The 15,899-nt window shown below is 41.8% G+C and overlaps 1 protein-coding gene across 2 annotated transcripts in view; it reads right to left on the bottom strand.

The window, feature by feature from the left end:
• Positions 1–15,899, bottom strand: part of LOC108533432 (CLIC family member 5) — a 113,975-nt gene that overhangs the window by 55,636 nt on the left and 42,440 nt on the right. The window lies entirely within an intron of this gene.

Here is a 15,899-nt window from a genome sequence, read left to right as displayed (position 1 = left end):
AAGGAGGAACTAGCAAAATAGTGGATTTCTCAACTACATAAAAAATTCATATAATAATAATAATATTAATAATAACTTATGTCTATATTGTCAGGCATTGTTCTAAAGGATTTACCTATATTATTAACTTGTTTATTTCTCATGAGAAGCCTGTAAAGAGGGATATTTTCAGCTCTTACAAATGTGAAATGGAGGCCTAAGGTTATCATCGTGGTGAAGCCAGGATGAACCAAGGTGGTCTGGCTAGAGATCCTGTGCTCTGAGCTGCCATTCCTGGAGCCAGCCTGAGGGTCCAGCCAGGTGACAGGTCCTCCCCCGGTGATGGGAGGGCTGGTGTTGAATTTTATGGACATCCTCTGGTCCATGTGCAATCAGCTATGCCTGGAGCTTAGGGCATGGTGTCCTTCATGGCTCCCTACATTTTCATTATGTCTTATTAATCTTGTATTAAACTATGATTCTAGGTTTAGTAAACAAAAATTGTTAAAGGCCAATAGAAATATGCGAGGATGCTACCATTTACTTCCACTCTCTGGGTGTCCCTCTTTCAGCTTCCTCTATTCCCCCTCAAACCCCAACAGCCTTGTGGCCCTAAGAAATAGTTTGTTAAACTCATGGGTTATATGTGATGAGCTGTGACAATCATCTGAAACATCAACAGAGAAGAACCAGGTGAGGTTCAGCTGGACCCCACATCCTGAAAAGTGTGAGGGAAAATCCAGGTGGACTTTGTTCCAGAGAGATTTTGAGCACTGGGGGCCAGGGACTGGCACAAAAGCAGTGTCCCAGGTGGAATCATATTCCCCCAAATTCATGTCCCCCTGGAATGTGTGTATGGGAACTTACTGGGAAACAGGGTCTTTGCAGGTGGAATCAACTTTAAGATGAGGTCATATTGGATTAGAATGGGCTCTAAACAGGACTGGTGTCCTTACAAAAAGAGGGAACTTTGGACACAGACATGCAGAGGACAAAGTCATGTGAAGATGAAGGCAGTGATTGGAGTGATGTATCTACAAGCCAACGAACGCCAAGGATTGGTGGCAGACACCAAAAGCTAGAAGAGACAAGGAAGGATTCTTCATCGGAGTCTCTGGAGAGAGCCTGGCCCTGCCCACACCTTGATTTTGAACTTCTGGCCTCCAGAACTGTAAGAGAATCAATTTCTGCTGCTTTCAGCTATACTGTGTATAGCAATTTCTTGGAAACTAATACAATAAGGGAAGCGTCAAAAAGACAATTTTATATATATATATATATATATATATATAAACCGCTAATGGCAAACTTCCCAAGGTCAAGATTCTGCTTTGAACACAATTGCCAGCTATAATCCCAAAGTACTTTCTGTTCTCTACAGTGTATATAACAACCTATTATAAAATATCATACCACATATAATATTCCATATGATGATACCAGTACTAGTAGCATAATGTAATTATATAGGCTGTATGATTGTACTTCATATGTTATATGCTTGATACTTCATATTATATGCTATTATATATTGCCTTTCATATCTCTCTCCACATATTATGAGCTTGGCTCCCTCAAAACATAGTTGATGTTTTATTTTGTTTGTCTTCAGCAGCAACAAGCACAGGCACCTGAAACTTACTTCATATTCAGTGCCTATTTAAAAGGATGCATATTGAGGGGAGGGTGATGTCCCTCCCTTTTTGTGGCTTGAGGATCTCAAAATTATCTCACTGGCATTCTGAAAGGCATCCTAAAATACATGCATGCATACTACATACATACATACATGGCTAGCCTGAGTTATGTAGCACACTAGCCGGAGACTGTGGTTCTAGACCCATCTCTGCCTCTACTTCACCATGTGAATGACCTTAGGTAAATTATCTCCTCTTGGCCTCAACAATTGCACCTATAACTTCCTGCAATTTTGTAAATTCAAGTGGAAAATGGAGATTTGTTTAAGATGTGGTTCTCAAACATTTTAGTCTTAGAACTCTTTTATACTTTTAAAGATTGTTGACGATCCCAGAAAGGTTTTGTTTATGTGGATGATAGTTATTGATATTTACTGTGTTGTAAGTTAAAGCCGAAAACATTTAAATATTTATAAAATGCTATAATTAATGTGTCTATTAACATAAACATAAAATAACTATATTTTCTAAAAATACAAGAAATTTAGTAAAAGTGGCAATGTTTTATACTTTTACAAAATCTTTAACATCTGGCTTAATAGAAGCTGGCTTCCACATTTAATCTCTTGGTATTTAGTTGGGGTATATGGGGCTTTTGTTGTTGTTGTTGTTGAAAACAGAGTCTTGCTCTGTCATCCAGGCTGGAGTGCAGCGGCGCGATCTCAGCTCATTGCAACTTCTGCCTCCCAGGCTGAAGCAAATACTGACAAATACTAAGTCTGAGTAAGCACGGTGTGTCAGCCAGTTGCCTTTTCAAGTAAAAACTGCTTTGTGAGGGAGGCAGCTGGTTCAGCTGGCAACTCAATCATACAAGTGCTTTTCCTTTCACAACCATCAGACTTTGGAATGCAGCCAAAGAGCTTATGTGCGTTTCCCATTTCGTCAACCAGAATGTTTAGAAGATGTGTATGCAAAATTGAGATTTAAAACATTATATAATTTTTAATGCTTCATCAAGGACATTCATAATTGACACTGTTTTTTGTTTTTGTTTTTTTTTTTTTCTGCACATACATGACTGGCTAGTACCACTTATATCACTGCTTGGGTTTGTGCTGAAACACCAGTAAATTTACCCACGAAATGCCAATCCCAGAGAGAGAAGCGTACCATCTTGATATAACTCTAAAAATAGTTGTGACCTCTTAAAACCCCTGAAAGACTTTGAGGGACCCCAGAACTCTATGAACAACATTGGAGAACCATTGTTTTAAGACATTCCATGGACACACCAGGTATGTAATTCTTGGTCTACAGATAATGAAGGGGAAGCTGATAACTGGCCAAAAGTCACTCGAGGGTACCCAAGTCCTGAAGTGGGAGGAATCATTCAGAGAGGATCCAAGAAGGAATTGTAGAAAGTGACCAGATGACATTGAAGCTTGATAGATGTGTCAGTTACCAATTTATTGCCTTTCAGCTGCAATGCACCCTTGAATATATGCTCTGTGAGAACGGGGAATTTCTTTAAACATTTCTCCTTTAAAGTGAGCACAAAGTTAGGCTTTCTTACCAGGGAGAACTAGAGGGGCACTGCAGGAGGAAGAGGCTTTCTTGCTGACTATGGTGTGGGCTGGGGGTGGACGATGTAGCTGTGACAGCACGCAGTGGAGCCACCCCAGCTATAGGCTCAGCATGCAACCCACCTGGCACCTCGTAGCTTCAGCCTGGTAATAACCTTTCCAGCACTCTTGACACAGAAACCAAAGCCCCCATTAATCCTATATCCAGCTGGCCTATGGCCAGGGTGTCCACATAGCTTGGTCACTTCCTTTGCAAGCCCCACGCGTCCTGAAGGCCTTCTTCTCCACTGACACCTGGATCCTGCTGCACGCTGTACCGATGCCGATTGCTTGTTCCCTGCCTGAACTCTGGGGAATGGCCTATTGTTTGCTCAGCAACTCCAGACCAGCTCTGGCCTGACCAAACCAGTGAACTTCTGTGCCAGGTTCCAAACAGCTTCTAAGTTTGTCCTTCCCTGGCTCCTCTCCCACAGCCCTAGGGTACCGTAGAGAGTTTCCTTATATGTCATGGTTACTCTTTTATCTTACGTAATACTTCATGTTGAATTTCTCCTGTTTAACCTACCATGTAGTTTCTCACTCCTGATTGGACCAAGACTATATCAGATGCTTAAATGTCTGTTATTTCAAAATGTAAGATTTTTATGACCTTTGACTTCTTTAAAAACCTGGCAAGGTTAAGTCCTGGATGAAGTATTAGGAAGGAAACCTCAGTTTTCTCAAGAAAGATAATTAAGTCACCATTTACGTCACATTCCCACTTTTTGTTGCTGTAGCCCATGAAACTTGTCCCTGAGGACTCAAGTGATTAAATAATTTTGTTAAGTGTACAGATAAAAATTATACAACAGTAGGGCTGTATCTGACCTCAGGAATGCTATACTCCAGCTCTTTCTTTTTACTGGTAGAGAAATAGGCCCAGAAAGGTTGAATGAGTTGCCCATGGTAGCACAACCGGTTCCCATAGCAGAATCAGGTCTCTCTAATTCTTGACTTCCAGCTTTGAGCAGACCACGTTGGCTGTTGTCCTTCAGAAAAGAGTGGCAAAGTGGCAAAGGCCACATGACGAGGACTTTCTTTAAACATAATAACTCATCTAAACTGTTTAGACAAAGAAGCTTTCTTCATAATATTTCCAGCTGTCCATTTTTTAATTAGTTAGTGTAAGTCAGACAACATTTCTAGTTGTGACTATTTTTTTTTTTTTTTTTTAACACCAAATGGTCTATCCTTCCAACAATTTGGTTGGTAAGACTTCAATTAGCAGGGATGGGACTTGGTGGTACGTGGTCCACATGAGAATAGAGAGGTCTGCTCTTGAAGAAATCAACATTCCCTTTCACAGAAGCCACAAAAGGCCTAATTCACTGGGGTCACCCAGGCATTTTTCATTCAAGAAACAGGTAACAGGTATACATTTGAGGCTACAGAGATCCTCAACATTTATCTAAAGTTTAACATATGGGCTGAATCAGCTCTGTGTAGACCATTACCTGTACATTGTGGTATGAAGAATTCTAGGTATGCTGGTCAGAGTTCTCCAGAGATGGAACCAGCACAATATGTATATGTGTGTGTGTGTGTGTGCATGTGTATTTATATATATATACACACTCACATGTATGTACATATATACACACACACACATATCCTGTTATATCTACTATATATGGAGAAACATATACACACCTTATTTTATAGAATACATTATAATAACATTACATATATGTATATGTATATAAATACAAATACATACCAGTTGGAGTGTGAAGATGGAGAGATTTATTTTAAGGAACAGGCTCACACAGTTCTGGAGGCTTGGTGTGTTCAGAATCTGCAGGGTAGGCTAGCAGGCTGAAACCCCAGGGAAGAGCCGCAGTTCGAGTCCGAAGATTGTCTGCTGGCAGCATTCCCTCTTCTTCAGAGGAGGGGTCAGTCTTTTCTCTATGAGGCCCACCCACACTATAGAGGGCAATCTGCTTTACTCACAATCCACCAATTTAAATATTAATGTCATCAAAAAAAAAAAAAAAAAAAAAAGCACCTTCACAGAAGCATCCAGAATAATGTCTGGTCAATATCTGGGCACTATGGCCCAGCCAAGTTGATGCATAAAGTTAACCATTACACCTGGCATAAACATTTTACTTGATTCAGGTAATCTTTAATTCAGTATCTGTCATCTGCACCTTAGCTCACCAGATGGTTTTGTAAACAATTGAACATAGTTGTGTACATGTCCCCTTCCAAAAGAACTTGTAGTAAGCTCCAGACTTACTAGGAGTAAACCAGGCTCCTTGGTTTACATCTCTAAGTGAGCAGGGTTCAGTGGTGCCTTTGATGTATAACTAGCCTGGTCTGATGGTGGCTTTGGGCCCAAGGCCGCCTACAACTTGGTATGTTGCACAATGCCACTGTGTTCGTGGCCTGTTGGGGTGTCTGTCCTTTAGCCTGCCTTGAGCTTTATGTCCATCCGCCACTGAGTGTATGTTCACCCTCCCGTGCTTCACACACTCTCTAAGAAAGAACTGCCCTTTCCAACTCAACACCACTGCCCCTTCTCCCAGCCCCTTCTTTGTACTCCCACATGGCTTCTTTCCTATTCTTTCATGTCCCACTATTTGAATAAATGAATGGGTTTCTTTTACACCTCTTGCCAGCCCTGCTTCTGTTTAACAACTTCTGAAATTGTCTTTTAATCTCTTTCTGTTAATCAGTACTTTTTCCTTTGTGTCTTCATCCTACCTGATATTTGTCTTGTAGCTAAAACTTTTGATTATCCTTTCTTCTTAAAGCTCAGCCATCTGCAGCCTCCCTTGCCACTTGGTGCCTCTTAGGAGGCAGGGGCCGACTTTACAGGCAGGCAGTCTGTGCAGTTGAATAATGGGACCCCACACTTGGTTTAATGCTCTACTCTTGCTATCCTGAAATTCTTAATAATTTTGGAGCCTAGGTCCCTCATTTTCATTTGGCGGTAGGCACTGCACGTTATGCACTGGCCCTGCCTGTGGCCCCCTTATTCTTCCTTATTCTTCTTGCTGACATCCTCCTCTTTCTGGTATTTGCCCTCTCAGCTCACCACTCTTCCCCTCCATGCTTGGTGCTCTTTGGAGAACTTACCTACTCTTGAAAACATGATTGTCCTTCCCAAGTTAGCAATAACTCTGGCTTCTAGGCCTATAAACGTGCTACTTACCCTAAGCTTTAAAAAAAAGTAGAAAGGAGAGTCAGAGAAGGAAAGAAAACAAGGGAAAATGTTGAAAGGCTGTAGGGCTTGCCTGGCTCAAGTCTCCTTGTTGGTTCCACCTCCTAGCCTATCTCATTCCAATGTCATATGTTATTCTAGAATTTGCCTCATTTCAATTAAATATCTCACCAGTTACTAGATACTTGAGGTTTTCTTATAAGTCAGACAATATGCCTTGTTATTACTATTTTTCAAAACTAAATGGTCTGCCCTTCCAGTAATCTAGTTGCTATGCTCCATTAGCATGAATGTGACTCAGTGATTTATTTATCTACTCTCAGAAACCTGTAAGTACTCAAGAAATATAAGTTTGATGGCCTTGGTATGTCTTCAAGTGATTCCACCAATCTTGGGAAGGCAGAATGGCTCTCATATGTTAATATTATAAACCTGCACCGTGCCTTGGGAAAGCCCAGAGTCCACACTCTCTGCCTCCAAGTTTGGCTGTTTCTGCTCACTAGCCCAGGTGTAATATTTAACAGCTAAATTCCATTGCAATAGAGGCAGATTTCAGTCCTCAACTTCACAGAACACTGTGGTACAGTGTTAGGGGCATTGTACAGACCCATTCAGACCTGGGTTCAAATTCCTCCCTTGACACCAACCAGCAGAAAAAATGTCTGCAGCACTATTTCCAATCCTGTATGCCCTTCATAACCTTTCTACAGCCCCAGCTAGAGGTGGAGTCCACATTTTCCTTCTTCTTAAAATAGGGCAGGCCTTTGTGGCTGCCTGCGTGAATGGAATATGGCAGAAGTGACACAATGTGTGACTTTGGAGATTAGGTAATAGAGAGTGATACAGCTTCTGCCTATCTCTCTCTCTCTGTATCTTTTGGTATGCTTGCCCCTGGAACCTAGCCACCATGTTGTGAGGAAACCCAGAGCACATGAAGAGGTTCTCTGTAGTGTTCCAGCTAATAGTCTCAGCTAAGTCTTCAGATGACAGGTTGCCTCAACAACCAGACAAGAGAATGAATGTAATTTCAGATTATTGCAGCCCCCAGGTTTTGACTTGTCCCAAGTGACATCTACTGAAGTAAAATTAGCCATTCTCACCAAGTCCTGGCCAAACTGCAGGTTTGTGAGCAAAATAAGTGTTGTCATTGTTTAAAACCACTAAGTTTTGGGCTGGTTTGTTACTCAGCAGGCAACTCACCTACACACTTAGCCTCAGGCCCCTGATCTTCAAATTGGTGGCAGAGTTGTTATTTAATGGATAACAATATGTATAAAACATATAGTATTTACTTTATACATTTATGATTATTGTCATTATGGCCACAGAAGAACAACGTTTAGGAAGAGCTTGTTAAACACTCTGTTTATGAAATGCTATGCCTTGGTAAAGAGTCAATAGACCTCTCTTTGATGGCACAAAACTTCAATAGTACCTAGTGTTTAGGGTTTTGTGTATGAAGCAATAAATTCAACAAAGAAAGCAAATACAGGAAGAACTACAGCTACAGTTCATTGACTAGAGGAGAGTGTTCCTAAACTAGGTCAGTCATGCATTTACTATGAAGGGAGAGAGGGAAAAGTAATTCATGTTTGGTTAACTGTTGGTACAATGATAGATACATGCATGTATGTTCTTTACAAGACCATTGAATTTCTGTGAAAAGCAACACCCTCCAACCAGACACCTTTTTCAAGTTGTTCAAGAGTCAAAGGTGAGAAGGGCTGGAACCCAAGGAATATAGATGGTTGAAGCTGAGGGATCAGGTCTGGGATAGATTCCTGGAAGTTTTCTATTGAAGTTTATTGGAAGCCTTTGTGTTCTCTCAACATCCGGAAACATTTTCACAGCTATTTAAGGTACTGTCATCCTATTCTTTAGACCTGATTATGGCTCTCAATGCTTGGATCAGGAAAGCTGAAAGCTGGAATTCTTCCACCTCAGAAATGTACCAAAACACAGGAAACCAAAGAGCGATACAAATCTATAGCCTCAAATAAACACAACTCCTTTCCACATTTGTTTAATTTGAAGAAGAGGTCTCCTCACTTAAGCCTTCCTTGGAGAATCCCTATCCTAATAGAGGAAATATGTTTTCCACTTAATGAGGCCACTGTCAAAATTTTGCTTTCCTCCCTTGACACTTTTTTTATTTGTTATCCAAGATACTATGGAAATTAATGGCAGCTCTTGATCATGAATCCATTCCCCCTACATTTAAGGAATAACCCTGCAATTCCTATAATCTTCATACCAAACAAGGATATCTTGACATTGAGCTCTCCTACTCCTACAAAGGTTGGTGTGTGGGATCCTGAGATAGCTGAGATTCCTCAATTATTACTCATTTGCCCTTCTGTTCTGGTTGTCTGAATGTTGAGTTTTGAATATAGGCTCTTAATAGGATAAGCTGGTCTGGAAAGACTTTAGAGACATCCCAAAATCTGTCATCCTAGCTCTCTGTTGGTTTCAATAATCACTCACGAATCCCACACTCAAATATAACAAATTAAAAGCTTATGACACTAAAATGAAATCTGAGTCCTGAGGTTTATTAATTAGGTCATGTATATCTGAGAACTTATGCAAAATTTTTTGCAAAATTACTAGTTTATAATATGTCAACAAAGTATATTTTTAGAGCTTGAAAATTCCACTCAACTAAGCATTTTAAAAACTGGAATGCCCAGACCCCACTGTCAGATATTCTGATTTAATTAGTCTGGGGGTAGGGCTCAGACATCAGAATTCTTTTCCCTCAAAGTTCTCGAGGTGATTCTAATGTTCAGTCAGGACTGACAACTTCTGATCTGGTGGTGCCCACAGTGGGAGATGTCCAGTAGAATCACCAAAGGAGCTTGTTAAACAAACAAAGAAACAAATGAGCTCCCCGACCCCACTGTAGACATGCAGAATCAGTCTCTGGGCTCGGGACGTGTGTGACGGGCTGGACCAAGCACCGACCGTAGCACTTGGACATTGTTTCTCCCTCCTCTTTTTGTTTCCTTTTTCCTTATCTAAACTGGAAACTCCTTCACATCCTGGCCCCACTCCTACTTCCCACTCCGTTTCTATGCTGTTCTTCTTTACCTTCCATCCCTGCACAGGCCCTGAAAGAAGTGCACCGTTTTGAGTTGTTCAGGGAAGGGAGAGCCCATTTTGGATCAAGACACCTGGAGAACCTCAAGTCAATGCAGCCATAAACAATGCCAAGAACTTCACGTGCCAGCTAATATTTTTATGGTTGCATCTTCACATAGAACTTTTCAGTTCTGCCAGGGGGGTCTTCCCTGAGGGTGACAGAGTGCTGTGACTGAGTATAGAAACCCTAGCCACTGGGCTCAAGTTCTCATGTGGGCAACCACAGGCCGTATATACCCAATCACATTTGTTCTCTCCAGCCACCTTCCTTTAGTCACCCATGGTGAAAAGCGTGCCTTTTAAAAAAATGCAGGTTCCTCATGAGGTCCTGTTTTGGGCTTTCTTGGCTATGTGGAGTACCAGCAGCCTTTATCTCCACTCTCAACCATATGCAGGCACTTGGACACTTGGGCAGGGTGGATCCACACAGCCAGATATGCGTCTTCACCAAGACCCTGCTTGGTTCCAGAGACTAGGGATGTAGTGATGTGGTGATGAATGAGACATAGTCCCTCTCTTGAGAAGCTGTCACACAACAAAGGCAGCAAAAGGTAAAGAGATGATGGCCAGGTCACCACTGAAGTGCAGTAGTGGTAGAGCATGGGTGAAGTGGGGACAGGAAGGAGCCCACCTAAGGGTTCAGGGAAGGATTTGGGGCAGCAACAATGCCTAGTACGAGCCTCAAAGGTAAGAGAGTTTATTCATGCAAAGTGGTAGGTAAGGCCATCCAGGCAGAAGTGATGGCATAAGCACATGCCTGGAGGCTGGATTGCACAATGCAGGTGTATTAGGCTGTTTTTGCATTACTGTAAAGAAATACCTGAGACTGGGTAATTTATATTGAAAAGAGGTTTAATTGGCTGATGGTCCTGCAGGCTGTACAAGTGTCATGCCAGCATTTGCTCAGCTTCTGGTTAGGGCCTCAGGAAGCTTATGATCACAGTGGAAAGCAAAATGGGAGCAGGCACTTTCCATGGCAAAATCAGGAGCGAGAGAGAGAGAGAGAGAGAGAGAGAGAGAGAGAGAGAGAGAGAGAGAGGAGGAACCAGCATCCTTTTAACCACAGCTCTCCTGTGAACTAACAGAGTGAGAACTCACTCATCACTATGGGGAGGGCACAAAGTCATTCAGGAGGGAACGAACCACATGACCCAAACACCTCCCACCAGGCCCTGCCTCCAACATTGTGAATCACATTTCAACACGAGATTTGGCGGGAGCACACATTCAAACCATATCAGCGGGTGTGCAAGGAATTTCAAGCAGATCTTGTTCATGCTCTGTCAGGAAAACCCATGCAGGAATTCTCTAGTTCCCTTTCTTCCTCCATTCTGAGGACCCCAGCCCAGTCACAGGCAAAGCCACAAGGCAGTCAAATGTTCACCTTCCGGGGGTCTCTGTGTCTTCCTGATCTGCTATTTCCACCATCATATGTCTCGAAACCCCTCAGCCGCCCTTGGCCAGCATGCCTCTCCCCACTTGTATCTCTCAATGCCAACTCTGAAAGCATTCGCATTTAAGTATGAATTGTTAATAACTGCTAAGCACTTATTCCTCCTGGGGTACTTTTATTTATCATGACCCAGATGTAAGCAAGGAGATGAAGCTTCAATAGTGGGGTCGCAGGTGTCTGCCAGAAAGTGATTAAAGAGCTGGGAAAGAAGGAAGAAGGGCAACAATAGCTTCCTGGAGGTCCTGAAACCAGACATGTAGGTTTTTATCTATTATCTCCTATGTGAGATCCTGCCAACTTATTACTTCTGCAGCTTTGAAAGACTAGCTCACACAACGAGTGCCCCAGACCAAAAGGCAGGCACTCTTTATCACAAAACTGCCTTAATTTTCATTTAAAATTCTCTATTTAAAATTACTTCAAGGTTGGTTGGAAGGGCAAGACTTCAAAAACAACAACACATTCTTTTTTAATTAGTTGGAGGTGGGTGACGGTAGCAATGTTTTAGCTTTGCTGTTAATATGAGTGCTATGAATTTGCAATAGTGACATCTTCCTATACTTGTGCAGTAAGATCTTTGTTAGCAAGAATGTTTGGAGAGGCAAGATGTTCCCTGGTGAACTGAATTCCCTGGGTAGCCCTTTAAGCAATATGGGGCAATGTAATAAAAAGCAGAAGATTAAGAGTCCTGCGTTCCAGACCTAGTTTTGACACAAAGAGTTGTGTGATCTGGGGCAAGTAATTTTCCCTCTCTGGGCCTTAACCTTGTTATTTTTAAAGTGGATACATTAGAAAGGATGGTCTTGAAAGACACTCTGTTCCTAAAACGTGGCTAGGAGAAGGTGAAAATCACTAAATCTTTTATTTGCACCTAAAAATTCCAATGGCGGAATAGAGACTCCACAAGCCACTACAGTCCTCTCTCCCAGCACCATGCGTGGCTCACAGCACAGGGCTGAATAAATGTTTGCTGAGAGGATGAAAAAGCTTGTGGACTAGCATTCTATCCTGAAAACACAGGCTGCTGGGTCTGCAGGGGAGGGGCCAGCACTGTAGATTGCAAGGAAAATCAGGCCACAAAGGATAAACAACCTGTGACCACCTTTGCTAGCTGCTTCTGGGCTCTGCCTTCTCACAACTTTCCTGTAGCATCTTTCCATAGTATGCTCAGCACCTTACCTTAAAAAGCAGTTGAAGAAGCACCCTTTTGGAAGGCTGCCCCACCCCATGTCTCCGCCCTCCACCCCCTCCTGCTCTATCCAACTCCTTTAGACTAGGGCAGCTGAGGTCCAAAGACTTCAGATGACTTTTCCAAGGCCACATAGACCATTGGTAGGGATGGAGTTTGCTATTGAATAGAGATGGCTGAAATCTCAGTCAAAATCATGAACTTATGTAATTTAGACATAATCATGGAAGATAGGAGAAACAGAACTGAATCTTTTGGAAAGTCATCTTCAGAAAGACTTTCCTGCTAACCCTTGCTTATCTTTCATTTTATTCCCTTAAAAGAGTAAGCAGCTGAAGACAGAGGAAGAAAAATCCTGCCTGGTTATTGAAGGATATGGATTCACATCAATGTGTGTGTTTTTTGTTTGTTTGTTTGTTTTGCTTTGTTTTAATTGTGGAGGATTTACTCAGGGTAAAGACAACAAGCCACACTCCTACTGCAGCTCTGCAGGAGCTCCTGAGCTCCTGGGGGAAGGATAGAAGGGAAGCTGTGTAGCTGTCTCTTCTCACTATGTTCCTTCTTCTCTGGCCTAGGGTGATTGGGAGGATTAGGAGAGATAACACAAGTAAAGTGGGGGCACAGTGCCTGGCAGAAAGCACTCAGTGCATCTGCCATCTTCAAGGTCCCTCTGCCCTCTGGGCCAATTCCTCCTTCCTCCCTCTCCTCACCCCCAACCAGCAAACAAAGGTCACAGGTCTGGAGAAAGTCCTCTGCCACCATGCAACAGGGAAATGTTTCTCCCAGCCAAGTGCCTCTGTCACGTGGGCCCACCCAACTGATTTCTTTTGAGCTCCTATAGAACTTACAGTGAAGACTGTAGTTAGTCCTGGATGATTACATCTTCTGCTTTAGAAGGGAGCTTTGAAAACAGCCTCACAGTTACAGACAAAACCAAGCCAGTTTTTGTGTCAAGAAGACCCAATTTCGTTTTCTCAGCCTTGAAAAAAATCAATTTGAACTTGCTGCTGGCTGAGTTACATGTTCAAGCTCAGGCTGAGCTGTAATTGGAAAGGAGTCTGTCTTTTGTAATCCCCAGGCCAAAAGGGGAAATGAAAATCTTTTTTAAATGGCAGAGCAAGGCAGGAAATGTTCTCTTTATTGTACTCCCATAAAAATATAAACCTACCCAGTAATTATACCACACACACACAATAGTCCAGGCCCTCACCCAGGAAGCCACAACCTGAGATGAAGGAGTCAGTGGTTATTTTCAAAAAGGGAATGTTTCCAAGCCCTACCATATTTTCTTTCACAAATTCCTTTGCATTTACAAGAGACAGATTGCCCAGTCTGCTTTTCTGCCTGACCAGTGGAAGTCAGACGACCTGCATACCGGTCCCAGTTGTTCTGCAAGATGAATGTGCCCTTGAGCAAGTCACTGTCTCAGTCTGGCATTCTGCACCCTTACCTATGAAATGAAGGGGCACCTAGATAATGCCTACATCTGAATTCTCTGATTCTCGTTATGCTCACTTGTCCATTGGGCACAAATGAGTCAGAGGTGACCCCTGCTTATGAAAAGCTCTAATGTAAATTCTCCACTTTATGTCTAGGAGAAAAAAACCGAAAGTGGCCATTATAAAAATACAAAACTGCCCCATTGGTGGACTCCTAAATAAATGAGGTACAGAAATTGTTCTTTTCCTCTACTGGATCCTTTCTGTAAGTCCTAGAATTTGGTATGATGTTCTCGGGACATTCAAATTCACAAGCACAAAAAGAACTATATTTTGGGTGCCACATTCTAATACCACTATCCACAGAGCGGATTCCTCAAATCAGCCATCTTGTATATAGAATATGTGAAAATGCATCTCCAGTTCTAGCAGAAATTGTTCCATCCATAGGTCTAGAGTAGAAGTATATGTAATCGTTGACAATCAACAGAGCATGTCACTTGTATCTTATTTAGTTTGAAGGTGCCAAACAGGGTGTTGTACATGTTTTTAAAAAAACTTTACTATGGTCATCTCATCTCCACCCCAACGTCCACCAAACTATTTCTACCATCTTAAGCCAGGATAAGCCAAAGTCCCAACCTTTCCTTTACGTACAAGACCTATCTAAGGAAGGAAGCCTGCTATTGTTGGACTATGTTTAGAACACATGATGTTACGTGATGAATTTCAAGCATTAATAACAGATAGCCTTCCAGATCCTATCTAATGTTTAGGATCAGCCACTTCAAATTGTTTTTTGTTGGAGGCTCAGGAATGTCAAAGAAGCATTGCAACTTGTGCTTCATCTTCCAATTATTGAAGGAGGCTGCTGGAAACATAATATAGAAAATTCTGAGGTCTCAACTAGGATTAGTAGGACAGAATGTAAGCATTATTTGATGATGACATATTTTATTTATAAAGTCAACCTTAGATGCAATTCTGCTGACTCTTATACACAGAGAAGAGGCCTACTGAAGAATTAAAAGATATGAACAAAATTAAAATGAGAAGCATAATTTTGCCCTATGTCCTCCTAGTTAGCTCTTATGAACCTTTCTGTAACATGAGTTTTTCTACTAAGTTGTAAAACAGATCCTGTTTTACTTTTCTCTTCTCAGTCCTATGATACAGTTCAGGGCCAGAGACATTTACTCTAGTTGTTCAAAATGTAGCCTGCATGCAAAGACCAGTACCTCAGAGACATACCAAAGGCGGGAATAGAAACAAGGCTTAGAAACAAATTTAACATAAGTAAAGCATGGGTATCAAGGACTTTTACTCTATAGCACTTGCAATTATGTGACTAGCTTTGAGCAAGACATGTCTTCTCTCTATCTTTTCACCCAGAAAATAATTTAAAAAACAAAGATAGCTTGAATTGGCCTCAAAGCTGTCTCCATCTCTGTAATTGGGAATAGTAACAGCTGCCCACCTGCTTCACGAGTTCTCTATGAGGATCAAAGATGCTCTGAAAGGATGATGTACAATAATGGAACCTACCACTGCCATATCCAGTCTTCTTCATTAGTGGATTGAAATTCCAGCTAGAACACAATGTCCTACAGCTTTACGGCCCCCCTATAAGTTTATCTCTCTATCAAGTCTCATTAAGAGCTTTTTCTCTCTCCCCTGGAACTCTCAGAAATGGCCCTAAAGGAATAGTTTTCTTGTTAGGAGGAAATTCTGGGTTGTCTACAGCCTTGTTGCTCAAAGTAGGTCCACTGACCAGTAGCATCGGCATCCTCTGGTAGCTCATTAGAAATGCAGATTCTCAGGCCCTCCCCGTACTTACTGAATCAGAACCTGCATTTTCAGTAAGACCTCTAGGTGATTTATGCCTCTTAGTATTTGAGAAGGCTGGTCTTCAGAACTTTTGCAAGATAAAGACCTCATACCGCAACAATCAGAAGACCTTTATAATCGATGCATTGGGTCAGTGATAGTCAGCTTTTCTTTTTCATTTAAAAAGTGCATCATTGCTTATCCAGATTTCACATAATTCCTGGTTAGGAAAAACAAAAACAAAACTCCACTCTTGTTCATAGTAATCTGGCCCTACTGGTTCTAAAAATGTCGGTGAATCTCAGCCAAATTTCCATACCTCATGCAAAGGAGGAGCCAGCTTGCAAATAACAATGGCAGCCAGGTGCTGAAAGTGAACACTGAAGCTGGAACTGGAGCTGAGGTTAAATTATTTATTGAAATTCCATGACTTGGCTTGTCTGTTA

Source organism: Rhinopithecus bieti, unplaced genomic scaffold (assembly GCF_001698545.2).
Source record: "Rhinopithecus bieti isolate Rb0 unplaced genomic scaffold, ASM169854v2 scaffold_9981, whole genome shotgun sequence".
Lineage (NCBI taxonomy): Eukaryota > Metazoa > Chordata > Mammalia > Primates > Cercopithecidae > Rhinopithecus > Rhinopithecus bieti.
Note: the sequence above shows the minus strand (reverse complement) of the source record. Positions and strands in the feature narration are given on the sequence as shown.